We start from the raw sequence: 18,395 nt of genomic DNA, 5'->3' as shown, positions 1-18,395 counted from the left end.
CCGTCTCAGAGTGAAAAGCGGCCAATGTGACGATCTGGCTTTCAGTCGATTCGATAACAAATGACGAAAACGTACGGATTTCTCAGGTTTTTACTACATATGAACACTTTTCACATTCTCCCGTGCAACGCGGCTCCTAGACCTCCTTTCATGCAAAATCTTAAGGTCCTAGGTCACGTCCTAGCCACCAAAGCCGGGTAAAAGTGAATAATCGACAACTAAAACTTGATTTGTACTACTTCTTACTGGCTATTACTTCAACTTAGAAGCTTCTTCTGTGTTCTACTATGGTGCTTTTAGTGTTTCCGCATACCGCAGCACGCGACATAGCCTTGCCGACGATAAATGTAACCGTTTCAGAGAGAAGAGTGGCCAATGTGACGATCTGGCTTTAAATCGATTCGAAAACAAATGCCGAAAACGGACGGATTTCTCAGGTTTTTACTACATATGAACACTTTTCACATTCTCCCGTGCAAAGCGGCGGCTACTCTTCCTTTCATGCAAAATCGTAAGGACCTAGGTCATGTCCAGGCCACCAAAGCCGCCTAAAAAGTGATTAATCGACAACTAAAATTTGAATTGTACTACTTCTTACTGGCTATTACTTCAACTTAGAAGCTTCTTCTGTGTTCTAATATGGTGCTTTTAGAGTCTCAGCATACCGCAGCACGCGACATAGATTTGCAGACGATAAATGTGACCGTCTCAGAGAGAAAAGCGGCCAATGTGACGATCTGGCTTTCAGTCGATTCGATAACAAATGACGAAAACAGACGGATTTCTCTTGTTTTTACTACATATGAACACATTTCACATTCTCCCGTGCAACGCGGCTGCTAGTCCTACTTTCATGCAAAATCTTAACGTTCCACCTCATGTCCAAGCCACCAAAGCCGGCTAAAAAGTGATTAATCGACAACTAAAACTTGAATTGTACTACTTCTTACTAGCTATTACTTCAACTTAGAAGCTTCTTCTGTGTTCTACTATGGTGCTTTTAGTGTCTCCGCACACCGCAGCACGCGACATAGCTTTGCAGACGATTAATGTAAACGTCTGAGATAGAAAAGCGGCCAATGTGACAATCTGGCTTTAAGTCGATTCGATAACAAATGACGAAAACGGACGGAGTTCTCAGGTTTTTACTACATATGAACACTTTTCACATTCTCCCGTGCAACGCGGCTGCAAGTACTACTTTCATGCAAAATCTTAAGGTCCTAGGTCATGTCCAAGCCACCAAAGCCGGCTAAAAAGTGAATAATCGACAACTAAAACTTGAATAGTACTACTTCTTACTGGCTATTACTTCAACTTAGAAGCTTCTTCTGTGTTCTACTATGGTGCTTTTAGTTTCTCCGCACACCGCAGCACGCGACATAGCTTTGCAGACGATAAATGTAACCGTCTCAGAGAGAAAAGCGGCCAATGCGACGATCTGGCTTTAAGTAGATTCGATAACAAATGACGAAAACGGACGGATTTCTCAGGTTTTTACTACATATGAACACTTTTCACATTCTCCCGTGCAACGCGGCTGCTAGTCCTCCTTTCATGCAAAATCGTAACTTCCTAGGTGATGTCCAAGCCACCAAAGCCGGCTAAAAAGTGAATAATCGACAACTAAAACTTGATTTGTACTACTTCTTACTGGCTATTACTTCAACTTAGAAGCTTCTTCTGTGTTCTACTATGGTGCTTTTAGTGTTTCCGCATACCGCAGCACGCGACATAGCTTTGCAGACGATAAATGTAACCGTTTCAGAGAGAAGAGCGGCCAATGTGACGATCTGGCTTTAAATCGATTCGATAACAAATGCCGAAAACGGACGGATTTCTCAGGTTTTTACTGCATATGAACACTTTTCACATTCACCCGTGCAACGCGGCGGCTACTCTTCCTTTCATGCAAAATCGTAAGGACCTAGGTCATGTCCAGGCCACAAAAACCGGCTAAAAAGTGATTAATCGACAACTAAAATTTGAATTGTACTACTTCTTACTGGCTATTACTTCAACTTAGAAGCTTCTTCTGCGTTCTACTATGGTGCTTTTAGTGTCTCAGCACACCGCAGCACGCGACATAGCTTTGCAGAAGTTAAATGTAACCGTCTCCGAGTGAAAAGCGGCCAATGTGACGATCTGGCTTTAAGTCGATTCGATAACAAATGACGAAAACGTACGGATTTCTCAGGTTTTTACTACATATGAACACTTTTCACATTCTCCCGTGCAACGCGGCTGCAAGTACTAGTTTCATGCAAAATCTTAAGGTCCTAGTTCATGTCCAAGCCACCAAAGCCGGCTAAAAAGTGAATAATCGACAACTAAAACTTGAATAGTACTACTTCTTACTGGCTATTACGTCCACTTAGAAGCTTCTTCTGTGTTCTACTATGGTGCTTTTAGTGCCTCCGCATACCGCTGCACGCGACATAGCCTTGCAGACAATAAATGTAACCGTCTCAGAGAGAAAAGCGGCCAATGTGACGCTCTGGATTTAAGTCGATTCGATAACAAATGACGAAAACGTACGGATTTCTCAGGTTTTTACTACATATGAACACTTTTCACATTCTCCCGTGCAACGCGGCTGCAAGTACTACTTTCATGCAAAATCTTAAGGTCCTAGGTCATGTCCAAGCCACCAAAGCCGGCTAAAAAGTGAATAATCGACAACTAAAACTTGAATAGTACTACTTCTTACTGGCTATTACTTCCACTTAGAAGCTTCTTCTGTGTTCTACTATGGTGCTTTTAGTGTCTCCGCATACCGCTGCACGCGACATAGCCTTGCAGACAATAAATGTAACCGTCTCAGAGAGAAAAGCGGCCAATGTCACAATCTGGCTTTAAGTCGATTCGATAACAAATGACGAAAACGGACGGATTTCTCAGGTTTTTACTACATATGAACACTTTTCACATTCTCCCGTGCAACGCGGCTGCAAGTACTACTTTCATGCAAAATCTTAAGGTCCTAGGTCATGTCCAAGCCACCAAAGCCGGCTAAAAAGTGAATAATCGACAACTAAAACTTGAATAGTACTACTTCTTACTGGCTATTACTTCCACTTAGAAGCTTCTTCTGTGTTCTACTATGGTGCTTTTAGTGTCTCCGCATACCGCAGCACGCGACATAGCTTTGCAGACGATAAATGTAACCGTTTCAGAGAGAAGAGCGCCAATGTGACGATCTGGCTTTAAATCGATTCGATAACAAATGCCGAAAACGGACGGATTTCTCAGGTTTTTACTACATATGAACACTTTTCACATTCTCCCGTGCAACGCGGCGGCTACTCTTCCTTTCATGCAAAATCGTAAGGACGTAGGTCATGTCCAGGCCACCAAAGCCGGCTAAAAAGTGATTAATCGACAAATAAAATTTGAATTGTACTACTTCTTACTGGCTATTACTTCAACTTAGAAGCTTCTTCTGTGTTCTAATATGGTGCTTTTAGTGTTTCCGCATACCGCAGCACGCGACATAGCCTTGCAGACAATAAATGTAACCGTCTCAGAGAGAGAAGCGGCCAATGTGACGCTCTGGATTTAAGTCGATTCGATAACAAATGACGTAAACGTACGGATTTCTCATGTTTTTACTACATATTAACACTTTTCACATTCTCCCGTGCAACGCGGCTGCAAGTACTACTTTCATGCAAAATCTTAAGGTCCTAGGTCATGTCCAAGCCACCAAAGCCGGCTAAAAAGTGAATAATCGACAACTAAAACTTGAATAGTACTACTTCTTACTGGCTATTACTTCCACTTAGAAGCTTCTTCTGTGTTCTACTATGGTGCTTTTAGTGTCTCCGCATACCGCTGCACGCGACATAGCCTTGCAGACAATAAATGTAACCGTCTCAGAGAGAAAAGCGGCCAATGTCACAATCTGGCTTTAAGTCGATTCGATAACAAATGACGAAAACGGACGGATTTCTCAGGTTTTTACTACATATGAACACTTTTCACATTCTCCCGTGCAACGCGGCTGCAAGTACTACTTTCATGCAAAATCTTAAGGTCCTAGGTCATGTCCAAGCCACCAAAGCCGGCTAAAAAGTGAATAATCGACAACTAAAACTTGAATAGTACTACTTCTTACTGGCTATTACTTCCACTTAGAAGCTTCTTCTGTGTTCTACTATGGTGCTTTTAGTGTCTCCGCATACCGCAGCACGCGACATAGCTTTGCAGACGATAAATGTAACCGTTTCAGAGAGAAGAGCGCCAATGTGACGATCTGGCTTTAAATCGATTCGATAACAAATGCCGAAAACGGACGGATTTCTCAGGTTTTTACTACATATGAACACTTTTCACATTCTCCCGTGCAACGCGGCGGCTACTCTTCCTTTCATGCAAAATCGTAAGGACCTAGGTCATGTCCAGGCCACCAAAGCCGCCTAAAAAGTGATTAATCGACAACTAAAATTTGAATTGTACTACTTCTTACTGGCTATTACTTCAACTTAGAAGCTTTTTCTGTGTTCTACTATGGTGCTTTTAGTGTCACCGCATACCGCAGCACGCGACATAGATTTGCAGACGATAAATGTGACCGTCTCAGAGAGAAAAGCGGCCAATGTGACGATCTGGCTTTCAGTCGATTCGATAACAAATGACGAAAACAGACGGATTTCTCTTGTTTTTACTACATATGAACACATTTCACATTCTCCCGTGCAACGCGGCTGCTAGTCCTACTTTCATGCAAAATCTTAACGTTCCACCTCATGTCCAAGCCACCAAAGCCGGCTAAAAAGTGATTAATCGACAACTAAAACTTGAATTGTACTACTTCTTACTAGCTATTACTTCAACTTAGAAGCTTCTTCTGTGTTCTACTATGGTGCTTTTAGTGTCTCCGCACACCGCAGCACGCGACATAGCTTTGCAGACGATTAATGTAAACGTCTGAGATAGAAAAGCGGCCAATGTGACAATCTGGCTTTAAGTCGATTCGATAACAAATGACGAAAACGGACGGAGTTCTCAGGTTTTTACTACATATGAACACTTTTCACATTCTCCCGTGCAACGCGGCTGCAAGTACTACTTTCATGCAAAATCTTAAGGTCCTAGGTCATGTCCAAGCCACCAAAGCCGGCTAAAAAGTGAATAATCGACAACTAAAACTTGAATAGTACTACTTCTTACTGGCTATTACTTCAACTTAGAAGCTTCTTCTGTGTTCTACTATGGTGCTTTTAGTTTCTCCGCACACCGCAGCACGCGACATAGCTTTGCAGACGATAAATGTAACCGTCTCAGAGAGAAAAGCGGCCAATGCGACGATCTGGCTTTAAGTAGATTCGATAACAAATGACGAAAACGGACGGATTTCTCAGGTTTTTACTACATATGAACACTTTTCACATTCTCCCGTGCAACGCGGCTGCTAGTCCTCCTTTCATGCAAAATCGTAACTTCCTAGGTGATGTCCAAGCCACCAAAGCCGGCTAAAAAGTGAATAATCGACAACTAAAACTTGATTTGTACTACTTCTTACTGGCTATTACTTCAACTTAGAAGCTTCTTCTGTGTTCTACTATGGTGCTTTTAGTGTTTCCGCATACCGCAGCACGCGACATAGCTTTGCAGACGATAAATGTAACCGTTTCAGAGAGAAGAGCGGCCAATGTGACGATCTGGCTTTAAATCGATTCGATAACAAATGCCGAAAACGGACGGATTTCTCAGGTTTTTACTGCATATGAACACTTTTCACATTCACCCGTGCAACGCGGCGGCTACTCTTCCTTTCATGCAAAATCGTAAGGACCTAGGTCATGTCCAGGCCACAAAAACCGGCTAAAAAGTGATTAATCGACAACTAAAATTTGAATTGTACTACTTCTTACTGGCTATTACTTCAACTTAGAAGCTTCTTCTGCGTTCTACTATGGTGCTTTTAGTGTCTCAGCACACCGCAGCACGCGACATAGCTTTGCAGAAGTTAAATGTAACCGTCTCCGAGTGAAAAGCGGCCAATGTGACGATCTGGCTTTAAGTCGATTCGATAACAAATGACGAAAACGTACGGATTTCTCAGGTTTTTACTACATATGAACACTTTTCACATTCTCCCGTGCAACGCGGCTGCAAGTACTAGTTTCATGCAAAATCTTAAGGTCCTAGTTCATGTCCAAGCCACCAAAGCCGGCTAAAAAGTGAATAATCGACAACTAAAACTTGAATAGTACTACTTCTTACTGGCTATTACGTCCACTTAGAAGCTTCTTCTGTGTTCTACTATGGTGCTTTTAGTGCCTCCGCATACCGCTGCACGCGACATAGCCTTGCAGACAATAAATGTAACCGTCTCAGAGAGAAAAGCGGCCAATGTGACGCTCTGGATTTAAGTCGATTCGATAACAAATGACGAAAACGTACGGATTTCTCAGGTTTTTACTACATATGAACACTTTTCACATTCTCCCGTGCAACGCGGCTGCAAGTACTACTTTCATGCAAAATCTTAAGGTCCTAGGTCATGTCCAAGCCACCAAAGCCGGCTAAAAAGTGAATAATCGACAACTAAAACTTGAATAGTACTACTTCTTACTGGCTATTACTTCCACTTAGAAGCTTCTTCTGTGTTCTACTATGGTGCTTTTAGTGTCTCCGCATACCGCTGCACGCGACATAGCCTTGCAGACAATAAATGTAACCGTCTCAGAGAGAAAAGCGGCCAATGTCACAATCTGGCTTTAAGTCGATTCGATAACAAATGACGAAAACGGACGGATTTCTCAGGTTTTTACTACATATGAACACTTTTCACATTCTCCCGTGCAACGCGGCTGCAAGTACTACTTTCATGCAAAATCTTAAGGTCCTAGGTCATGTCCAAGCCACCAAAGCCGGCTAAAAAGTGAATAATCGACAACTAAAACTTGAATAGTACTACTTCTTACTGGCTATTACTTCCACTTAGAAGCTTCTTCTGTGTTCTACTATGGTGCTTTTAGTGTCTCCGCATACCGCAGCACGCGACATAGCTTTGCAGACGATAAATGTAACCGTTTCAGAGAGAAGAGCGCCAATGTGACGATCTGGCTTTAAATCGATTCGATAACAAATGCCGAAAACGGACGGATTTCTCAGGTTTTTACTACATATGAACACTTTTCACATTCTCCCGTGCAACGCGGCGGCTACTCTTCCTTTCATGCAAAATCGTAAGGACGTAGGTCATGTCCAGGCCACCAAAGCCGGCTAAAAAGTGATTAATCGACAAATAAAATTTGAATTGTACTACTTCTTACTGGCTATTACTTCAACTTAGAAGCTTCTTCTGTGTTCTAATATGGTGCTTTTAGTGTTTCCGCATACCGCAGCACGCGACATAGCCTTGCAGACAATAAATGTAACCGTCTCAGAGAGAGAAGCGGCCAATGTGACGCTCTGGATTTAAGTCGATTCGATAACAAATGACGTAAACGTACGGATTTCTCATGTTTTTACTACATATTAACACTTTTCACATTCTCCCGTGCAACGCGGCTGCAAGTACTACTTTCATGCAAAATCTTAAGGTCCTAGGTCATGTCCAAGCCACCAAAGCCGGCTAAAAAGTGAATAATCGACAACTAAAACTTGAATAGTACTACTTCTTACTGGCTATTACTTCCACTTAGAAGCTTCTTCTGTGTTCTACTATGGTGCTTTTAGTGTCTCCGCATACCGCTGCACGCGACATAGCCTTGCAGACAATAAATGTAACCGTCTCAGAGAGAAAAGCGGCCAATGTGACGCTCTGGATTTAAGTCGATTCGATAACAAATGACGAAAACGGACGGATTTCTCAGGTTTTTACTACATATGAACACTTTTCACATTCTCCCGTGCCACGCGGCTGCTATTCCTCCTTTCATGCAAAATCTTAAGGTCCTAGGTCATGTCCAAGCCACCAAAGCCGGCTAGAAAGTGAATAATCGACAACTAAAACTTGAATTGTACTACTTCTTACTGGCTATTACTTCAACTTAGAAGCTTCTTCTGCGTTCTACTATGGTGCTTTTAGTGTTTCCGCATACCGCAGCACGCGACATAGCTTTGCAGAATATAAATGTAACCGTCTCAGAGTGAAAAGCGGCCAATGTGACGATCTGGCTTTCAGTCGATTCGATAACAAATGACGAAAACGTACGGATTTCTCAGGTTTTTACTACATATGAACACTTTTCACATTCTCCCGTGCAACGCGGCTGCTAGTCCTACTTTCATGCAAAATCTTAACGTTCCACCTCATGTCCAAGCCACCAAATCCGGCTAAAAAGTGATTAATCGACAACTAAAATTTGAATTGTACTACTTCTTAGTGGCTATTACTTAAAAGCTTCTTCTGTGTTCTACTATGGTGCTTTTAGTGTCTCCGCAAACCGCAGCACGCGACATAGCTTTGCAGATGATAAATGTAAACGTCTCAGATAGAAAAGCGGCCAATGTGACGATCTGGCTTTAAGTCGATTCGATAACAAATGACGAAAACGGACGGATTTCTCAGGTTTTTACTACATATGAACACTTTTCACATTCTCCCATGCAACGCGGCTGCTAGTCCTCCTTTCACGCAAAATCTTAAGGTCCTAGGTCATGTCCAAGCCACCAAAGACGGCTAAAAAGTGAATAATCGATAACTAAAACTTGAATTGTACTACTTCTTACTGGCTATTACTTCAACTTAGAAGCTTCTTCTGTGTTCTACTATGGTGCTATTAGTGTCTCCGCATACCGCAGCACGCGACATAGCTTTACAGACGATAAATGTAACCGTCTCAGAGAGAAAAGCGGCCAATGTGACGATCTGGCTTTAAGTCGATTCGATAACAAATGACGAAAACGGACGGATTTCTCAGGTTTTTACTACATATGAACACTTTTCACATTCTCCCATGCAACGCGGCTGCTACTCCTCCTTTCATGCAAAATCGTAAGGTCCTAGGTCATGTCCAAGCCACCAAAGACGGCTAAAAAGTGAATATACGATAACTAAAACTTGAATTGTACTACTTCTTACTGGCCATTACTTCAACTTAGAAGCTTCTTCTGTGTTCTACTATGGTGCTTTTAGTGTCTCCGCATACCGCAGCACGCGACATAGCTTTGCAGACGATAAATGTAACCGTCTCAGAGAGAAAAGCGGCCAATGTGACGATCTGGCTTTAAGTCGATTCGATAAAAAATGACGAAAACGGACGGATTTCTCAGGTTTTTACTACATATGAACACTTTTCACATTCTCCCATGCAACGCGGCTACTAGTCCTCCTTTCATGCAAAATGTTAAGGTCCTAGGTCATGTCCAAGCCACCAAAGCCGGCTAAAAAGTGAATAATCGACAACTAAAACTTGAATTGTACTACTTCCTACTGGCTATTACTTCAACATAGAAGCTTCTTCTGTGTTCTACAATGGTGCTTTTAGTGTTTCCGCATACCGCAGCACGCGACATAGCTTTGCAGACGATAAATGTAACCGTTTCAGAGAGAAGAGCGGCCTATGTGACGAACTGGCTTTAAGTCAATTCAATAACAACGGACGAAAACTGACGGATTTCTCAGATTTTTACTGCATATGAACACTTTTCACATTCTCCCGTTCAACGCCGCTGCTAGTCCTCTTTTCATGCAAAATCTTAAGGTCCTAGGTCATGTCCAAGCCACCAAAGTCGGCTAAAAAGTGAATAATCGACAACTAAAACTTGAATAGTACTACTTCTTACTGGCTATTGCTTCCACTTAGAAGCTTCTTCTGTGTTCTACTATGGTGCTTTTAGTGTCTCCGCATACCGCAGCACGCGACATAGCTTTGCAGACGATAAATGTAACCGTCTCAGAGAGAAATGCGGCCAATGTGACGATCTGGCTTTAAGTCGATTCGATAACAAATGACGAAAACGGACGGATTTCTCAGGTTTTTACTACATATGAATACTTTTCACATTCTCCCGTGCAACGCGGCTCCTAGTCCTCCTTTCATGCAAAATCTTAAGGTCCTAGGTCATGTCAAGCCACCAACACACTGGCAGTGCAACAAAAACAAAATCCCACGACATCAAGTAACACACAGCACTAAGTCTAGTGCTGTACTGACATCACTCTCAAATTGTTTGGAAACATAAACATCTCAGACTAGAGTGTGCCACAATTTACTCCATCAGGCCCTCTGCAAGCACAATTCATTTCCAAGTCACACCTCAATGACATAACATAACACTGTTATGTCACGGGTACATGCAGATGAGTGGAATCGTACCCTTCTGTTGACCCTTTCCTGTAAGATTTCATTTGCTTTGTGCAATAGGAATTCTGCTGTTTTATCAGTGGCTATAGTGTTGTAATAACCAAAGATAAAATTTTCTCTCTGTCTTATACTGTCTGGGAAGTAATTGATGTATAGTAGAATGGAATTGGATCCAATGCACTACCCTGAGGCATACCTTTGTTTGTATGTACATCTGTGACAGTTGTTTTATTAAAAATTTACATGCATTTCTTCGGAAGCACCTCCACAGTATTAAGGTAATGTAATTTGCCTTTCAAGTTGTTCTCAGTATGGTCTCAAATACAATCTAAGACAAAAAACAATGTACCATGAAGAAATTAACCAAATGGGGTGAAAATCAACAGCTGTAAAGTACATGTATGAACAAACAAGTGATTACAATATCAGAAAAATTGGATGATTTATTCAAGAGAAAGAGCTCCACAAATTAAGCAAGTCAGCAACACATTGATCTACATGTGGCACTTATACAAGCAGTTACTCGGGTTGGCACTGACTGACAGACTTGTTGGACATCTTCTTAAGGAATAGCATGCAAAATTCTGACCAATTTGTGTGTTCGAGTGTCAAAATCCTGAGCTGGTTGGGGTGCCCTACCCATATTGCTCCAGACATTCTCAATTGGGGAGAGATCCAGCGATTTGGCGAAGGTAGGGTATGGCAAGCATGAAGATAAGCAGTAGAAACTCTCACCAGTGGTGGGCAGATATTATCTTGCTGATATGTAAGCCTAGGATGTGTTGCCATGAAGGGCATCAAAATGGGGTGTAGAATATTTGTTAGCATACCTTTATGCTGTAAAGGTGCTGTCAATGACAACTAAGGGGTCCTGCTGTGAAATGAAATGACACCCCAAACCATCACTGCTGGCTGTCATGCCTTTCTGGGGCATCTCCAAACACATCTCTGCTTTCCATTGGGGCTCAGTTCGAAGTGGGTCTCATCACTGAAGACAGTCGTACTGCAGTCAGTGAGATTCCAGGCCAAATGTGCCTGACACCAAAGGCATTTGCCCTTTTTGGTGTACAGAGGACAAAGGTAGTCGGTGCAAGGGGCACTGTGAGCTCAGCCCCCTTTCTGTGAGCTGCATATTAATGGCCCTTGCAGTCACTGAAGCACCAGTTGCATGTCGGATCAGTCATAATGATGAGTTGGGGCTCTGAGTGCCTCCCTGATGATTGCTCAGTCCTCACATTCTGTTGTCTCTCCAGGCCATCTGGTTTCTCCTTGACATTGTGTTCAGCCATGGTTCACCCATTCCTGCCAGTGTTGTTGTATAGTGGCAGTGCTCTTGTGTTCAAATTAGAGTGTTTCACTGGTAACTCCAACTGGCTTCTTTGAACTCAACAACACATCATCCCTCAAATTCTGGCATCTGTGTATATTGTTTATGGGTGTGTCCATGAGGCACAGTTACTGTTCAACTAAGTACATGAAATAAAATTCACAAAGACTTTATGTCTTGGTATCAACATGTTCCCTCTGTACTATCCACGTCAGCTGTGCAGTGACATTTCACTGCAGCATCACACAGTCATCCTTTGGTTGCTAAAGTTTACAATTTTGCAGTTTCCGTTGTATGTGTATGAATATCAATTTGTGACCAATCTGCTTAACTGCTTCGTGGTATGTGTCTATATCCTGCATGCATGTGATTTTCTTAGTAAGTGTGCTACTAAATGTAAAACATCACAGACTAAAGTGTAACTTACTTATTGTGTTGATGGTTCTTGTTTTGTGTGCTAATGTTGATAATTCATTGACATTGGTCATAGCCATTTGGGTGATAGTATAGTCACCAAACAAAGGAAGTAGGTTACAGTACGCTTGTTCGCCCACTGCTTGAATACTGCTCAGCAGTGTGGGATCCGTACCAGATAAGGTTGATAGAAGAGATAGAGAAGATCCAACGGAGAGTAGTGCGCTTCATTACAGGATCATTTAGTAATCGCGAAAGCGTTATGGAGGTGATAGATAAACTCCAGTGGAAGACTCTGCAGGAGAGACGCTCAGTAGCTTGGAACGGGCTTTTGTTAAAGTTTCGAGAACATACCTTCACCGATGAGTCGAGCAGTATATTGCTCCCTCCTACGTATATCTCGCGAAGAGACCATGAGGATAAAATCAGAGAGATTAGAGCCCACACAGAAGCATACCAACAATCCTTCTTTCCACGAACAATACGAGACTGGAATAGAAGTGCGAACCAATAGAGGTACTCAGGGTACCCTCCGCCACACACCGTCAAGTGGCTTGCGGAGTATGGATGTAGATGTAGATGTAGAAAGCCGGCTAAAAAGTGAAAAATCGACAACTAAAAATTAAATTGTACTACTTCTTACTGGCTATTACTTCAACTTAGAAGCTTCTTCTGTGTTCTACTATGGTGCTTTTAGTGTTTCCACATACCGCAGCACGCGACATAGCTTTGCAGACGATAAATGTAACCGTTTCAGAGAGAAGAGCGGCCAGTGTGACGATCTGGCTTTAAATCGATTCGATAACAAATGACGAAAACGGACGGATTTCTCAGGTTTTTACTACATATGAACACATTTCACATTCTCCCGTGCAACGCGGCTGCAAGTACTCCTTTCATGCAAAATCGTAAGGTCCTAGGTCATGTCCAAGCCACCAAAGCGGGCTAAAAAGTGAATAATCGACAACTAAAACTTGAATAGTACTACTTCTTACTGGCTATTACTTCCACTTAGAAGCTTCTTCTGTGTTCTACTATGGTGCTTTTAGTGTCTCCGCATACCGCAGCACGCGACATAGCCTTGCAGACAATAAATGTAACCGTCTCAGAGAGAAAAGCGGCCAATGTGACGATCTGGATTTAAGTCGATTCGATAACAAATGACGAAAACGGACGGATTTCTCAGGTTTTTACTACATATGAACACTTTTCACATTCTCCCGTGCAACGCGGCTGCTAGTCCTACTTTCATGCAAAATCTTAACGTTCCACCTCATGTCCAAGCCACCAAAGCCGGCTAAAAAGTGATTAATCGACAACTAAAATTTGAATTGTACTACTTCTTACTGGCTATTACTTAGAAGCTTCTTCTGTGTTCTACTATGGTGCTTTTAGAGTCTCCGCATACCGCAGCACGCGACATAGCTTTGCAGACGATAAATGTAAACGTCTCAGATAGAAAAGCGGCCAATGTAACGATCTGGCTTTCAGTCTATTCGATAACAAATGACGAAAACAGATTGATTTCTCTGGTTTTTACTACATATGAACACATTTCACATTCTCCCGTGCAACGCGGCTGCTAGTCCTACTTTCATGCAAAATCTTAAGGTTCCACCTCATGTCCAAGCCACCAAAGCCGGCTAAAAAGTGAATAATCGACAACTAAAACTTGAATTATACTACATCTTACAGGCTATTACTTCAACTTAGAAGCTGCTTCTGTGTTCTAATATGGTGCTTTTAGAGTCTCCGCATACCGCAGCACGCGACATAGCTTTGCAGACGATAAATGTAACCGTCTCAGAGAGAAAAGCGGCCAATGTGACGATCTGGCTTTAAGTCGATTCGATAACAAATGACGAAAACGAACGGATTTCTCAGGTTTTTACTACATATGAACACTTTTCACATTCTCCCATGCAACGCGGCTGCTAGTCCTCCTTTCATGCAAAATGTTAAGGTCCTAGGTCATGTCCAATCCACCAAAGCCGGCTAAAAAGTGAATAATCGACAACTAAAACTTGAATTGTACTACTTCCTACTGGCTATTACTTCAACATAGAAGCTTCTTCTGTGTTCTACTATGGTGCTTTTAGTGTTTCCGCATACCGCAGCACGCGACATAGCTTTGCAGACGATAAATGTAACCGTTTCAGAGAGAAGAGCGGCCTATGTGACGAACTGGCTTTAAGTCGATTCAATAACAACGGAAGAAAACTGACGGATTTCTCAGGTTTTTACTACATATGAACACTTTTCACATTCTCCCGTGCAACGCCGCTGCTAGTCCTCCTTTCATGCAAAATCTTAAGGTCCTAGATCAAGTCCAAGCCACCAAAGCCGACTAAAAAAAGAATAATCGATAATTAAAACTTGAATTGTACTACGTCTTACTGGCTATTACTTCAACTTAGAAGCTCCTTCTGTGTTCTACTATGGTGCTTTTAGTGTCTCCGCATACCGCAGCACGCGACATAGCTTTGCAGACGATAAATTTAACCGTCTCAGAGAGAAAAGCGGCCAATGTGACGATCTGGCTTTAAGTCGATTCGATAACAAATGACGAAAATGGACGGATTTCTCAGGTTTTTACTACATATGAACACATTTCACATTCTCCCATGCAACGCGGCTGCTAGTCCTCCTTTCATGCAAAATCTTAAGGTCCTAGGTCATGTCCAAGCCACCAAAGCCGGCTAAAAGGTGAATAATCGATAACTAAATCTTGAATTGTACTACTTCTTACTGGCTATTGCTTCAACTTAGAAGCTTCTTCTGTGTTCTACTATGGTGCTTTTAGTGTTTCCGCAAACCGCAGCACGCGACATAGCTTTGCAGACGATAAATGTAACCGTCTCAGAGAGAGAAGCGGCCAATGTGACGATCTGGCTTTAAGTCGATTCGATAACAAAGACGAAACCGGACGGATTTCTCAGGTTTTTACTACATATGAACACTTTTCACATTCTCCCGTGCAACGCGGCTGCTAGTCCTCCTTTCATGCGAAATCTTAAGGTCCTAGGTCATGTCCAAGCCACCAAAGCCGGCTAAAAAGTGAATAAACGACAACTAAAACTTGAATTGTACTACTTCTTACTGGCTATTACTTCAACTTAGAAACTTCTTCTGTGTTGTACTATGGTGCTTTTAGAGTCTCCGCATACCGCAGCACGCGACATAGCTTTGCAGACGATAAATGTAACCGTCTCAGAGAGAAAAGCGGCAAATGTGACGATCTGGCTTTAAGTCGATTCGATAACAAATGACGAAAACGGACGGATGTCTCAGGTTTTTACTACGTATGAACACTTTTCACATTCTCCCGTGCAACGCGGCTGCTAGTCCTACTTTCATGCAAAATCGTAAGGTTCCACCTCATGTCCAAGCCACCCAAGCCGGCTAAAAAGTGAATAATCAATAACTAAAACTTGAATTGTACTACTTCTTACTGGCTATTACTTCAACTTAGAAGCTTCTTCTGTGTTCTACTATGGTGCTTTTAGAGTCTCCGCATACCACAGCGTGTGACATAGCTTTGCAGACGTTAAATGTAACCGCTTCAGAGAGAAGAGCTGCCAGTGTGACGATCTGGCTTTAAATCGATTCGATAACAAATGACGAAAACGGACGGATTTCTCAGGTTTTTACTACATATGAACACATTTCACATTCTCCCGTGCAACGCGGCTGCAAGTACTCCTTTCATGCAAAATCTTAAGGTCCTAGGTCATGTCCAAGCCACCAAAGCCGGCTAAAAAGTGAATAATCGACAACTAAAACTTGAATAGTACTACTTCTTACTGGCTATTACTTCCACTTAGAAGCTTCTTCTGTGTTCTACTATGGTGCTTTTAGTGTCTCCGCATACCGCAGCACGCGACATAGCCTTGCAGACAATAAATGTAACCGTCTCAGAGAGAAAAGCGGCCAATGTGACGATCTGGATTTAAGTCGATTCGATAACAAATGACGAAAACGGACGGATTTCTCAGATTTTTACTACATATGAACACATTTCACATTCTCCCATGCAACGCGGCTGCTAGTCCTCCTTTCATGCAACATCTTAAGGTCCTAGGTTATGTCCAAGCCACCAAAGCCGGCTAAAAGGTGAATAATCGATAACTAAATCTTGAATTGTACTACTTCTTACTGGCTATTGCTTCAACTTAGAAGCTTCTTCTGTGTTCTACTATGGTGCTTTTAGTGTTTCCGCATACCGCAGCACGCGACATAGCTTTGCAGACGATAAATGTAACCGTCTCAGAGAGAAAAGCGGCCAATGTGACGATCTGGCTTTAAGTCGATTCGATAACAAATGACGAAAAGGGACGGATTTATCAAGTTTTTACTACATATGAACACTTTTCACATTCTCCCGTGCAACGCGGCTCCTAGTCCTCCTTTCATGCAAAATCTTATGGTCCTAGGTCATGTCCAAGCCACCAAAGCCGGCTAAAAAGTGAATAATCGACAACTAAAACTTGAATTGTACTACTTCTTACTGGCTATTACTTCAACTTAGAAGCTTCTTCTGTTCTACTATGGTGCTTTTAGTGTTTCCGCATACCGCAGCACGCGACATAGCTTTGCAGACGATAAATGTAACCGCTTCAGAGAGAAGAGCTGCCAGTGTGACGATCTGGCTTTAAATCGATTCGATAACAAATGACGAAAACGGACGGATTTCTCAGGTTTTTACTACATATGAACACATTTCACATTCTCCCGTGCAACGCGGCTGCAAGTACTCCTTTCATGCAAAATCTTAAGGTCCTAGGTCGTGTCCAAGCCACCAAAGCCGGCTAAAAAGTGAATAATCGACAACTAAAACTTGAATAGTACTACTTCTTACTGGCTATTACTTCCACTTAGAAGCTTCTTCTGTGTTCTACTATGGTGCTTTTAGTGTCTCCGCATACCGCAGCACGCGACATAGCCTTGCAGACAGTAAATGTAACCGTCTCAGAGAGAAAAGCGGCCAATGTGACGATCTGGATTTAAGTCGATTCGATAACAAATGACGAAAACGGACGGATTTCTCAGGTTTTTACTACATATGAACACATTTCACATTCTCCCATGCAACGCGGCTGCTAGTCCTCCTTTCATGCAAAATCTTAAGGTCCTAGGTCATGTCCAAGCCACCAAAGCCGGCTAAAAGGTGAATAATCGATAACTAAATCTTGAATTGTACTACTTCTTACTGGCTATTGCTTCAACTTAGAAGCTTCTTCTGTGTTCTACTATGGTGCTTTTAGTGTTTCCGCAAACCGCAGCACGCGACATAGCTTTGCAGACGATAAATGTAACCGTCTCAGAGAGAGAAGCGGCCAATGTGACGATCTGGCTTTAAGTCGATTCGATAACAAAGACGAAACCGGACGGATTTCTCAGGTTTTTACTACATATGAACACTTTTCACATTCTCCCGTGCAACGCGGCTGCTAGTCCTCCTTTCATGCGAAATCTTAAGGTCCTAGGTCATGTCCAAGCCACCAAAGCCGGCTAAAAAGTGAATAAACGACAACTAAAACTTGAATTGTACTACTTCTTACTGGCTATTACTTCAACTTAGAAACTTCTTCTGTGTTGTACTATGGTGCTTTTAGAGTCTCCGCATACCGCAGCACGCGACATAGCTTTGCAGACGATAAATGTAACCGTCTCAGAGAGAAAAGCGGCAAATGTGACGATCTGGCTTTAAGTCGATTCGATAACAAATGACGAAAACGGACGGATGTCTCAGGTTTTTACTACGTATGAACACTTTTCACATTCTCCCGTGCAACGCGGCTGCTAGTCCTACTTTCATGCAAAATCGTAAGGTTCCACCTCATGTCCAAGCCACCCAAGCCGGCTAAAAAGTGAATAATCAATAACTAAAACTTGAATTGTACTACTTCTTACTGGCTATTACTTCAACTTAGAAGCTTCTTCTGTGTTCTACTATGGTGCTTTTAGAGTCTCCGCATACCACAGCGTGTGACATAGCTTTGCAGACGTTAAATGTAACCGCTTCAGAGAGAAGAGCTGCCAGTGTGACGATCTGGCTTTAAATCGATTCGATAACAAATGACGAAAACGGACGGATTTCTCAGGTTTTTACTACATATGAACACATTTCACATTCTCCCGTGCAACGCGGCTGCAAGTACTCCTTTCATGCAAAATCTTAAGGTCCTAGGTCATGTCCAAGCCACCAAAGCCGGCTAAAAAGTGAATAATCGACAACTAAAACTTGAATAGTACTACTTCTTACTGGCTATTACTTCCACTTAGAAGCTTCTTCTGTGTTCTACTATGGTGCTTTTAGTGTCTCCGCATACCGCAGCACGCGACATAGCCTTGCAGACAATAAATGTAACCGTCTCAGAGAGAAAAGCGGC

This window comes from Schistocerca gregaria, unplaced genomic scaffold (genome assembly GCF_023897955.1).
Source record: "Schistocerca gregaria isolate iqSchGreg1 unplaced genomic scaffold, iqSchGreg1.2 ptg000043l, whole genome shotgun sequence".
NCBI classification, from domain to species: Eukaryota; Metazoa; Arthropoda; class Insecta; order Orthoptera; family Acrididae; genus Schistocerca; species Schistocerca gregaria.
Note: the sequence above shows the minus strand (reverse complement) of the source record.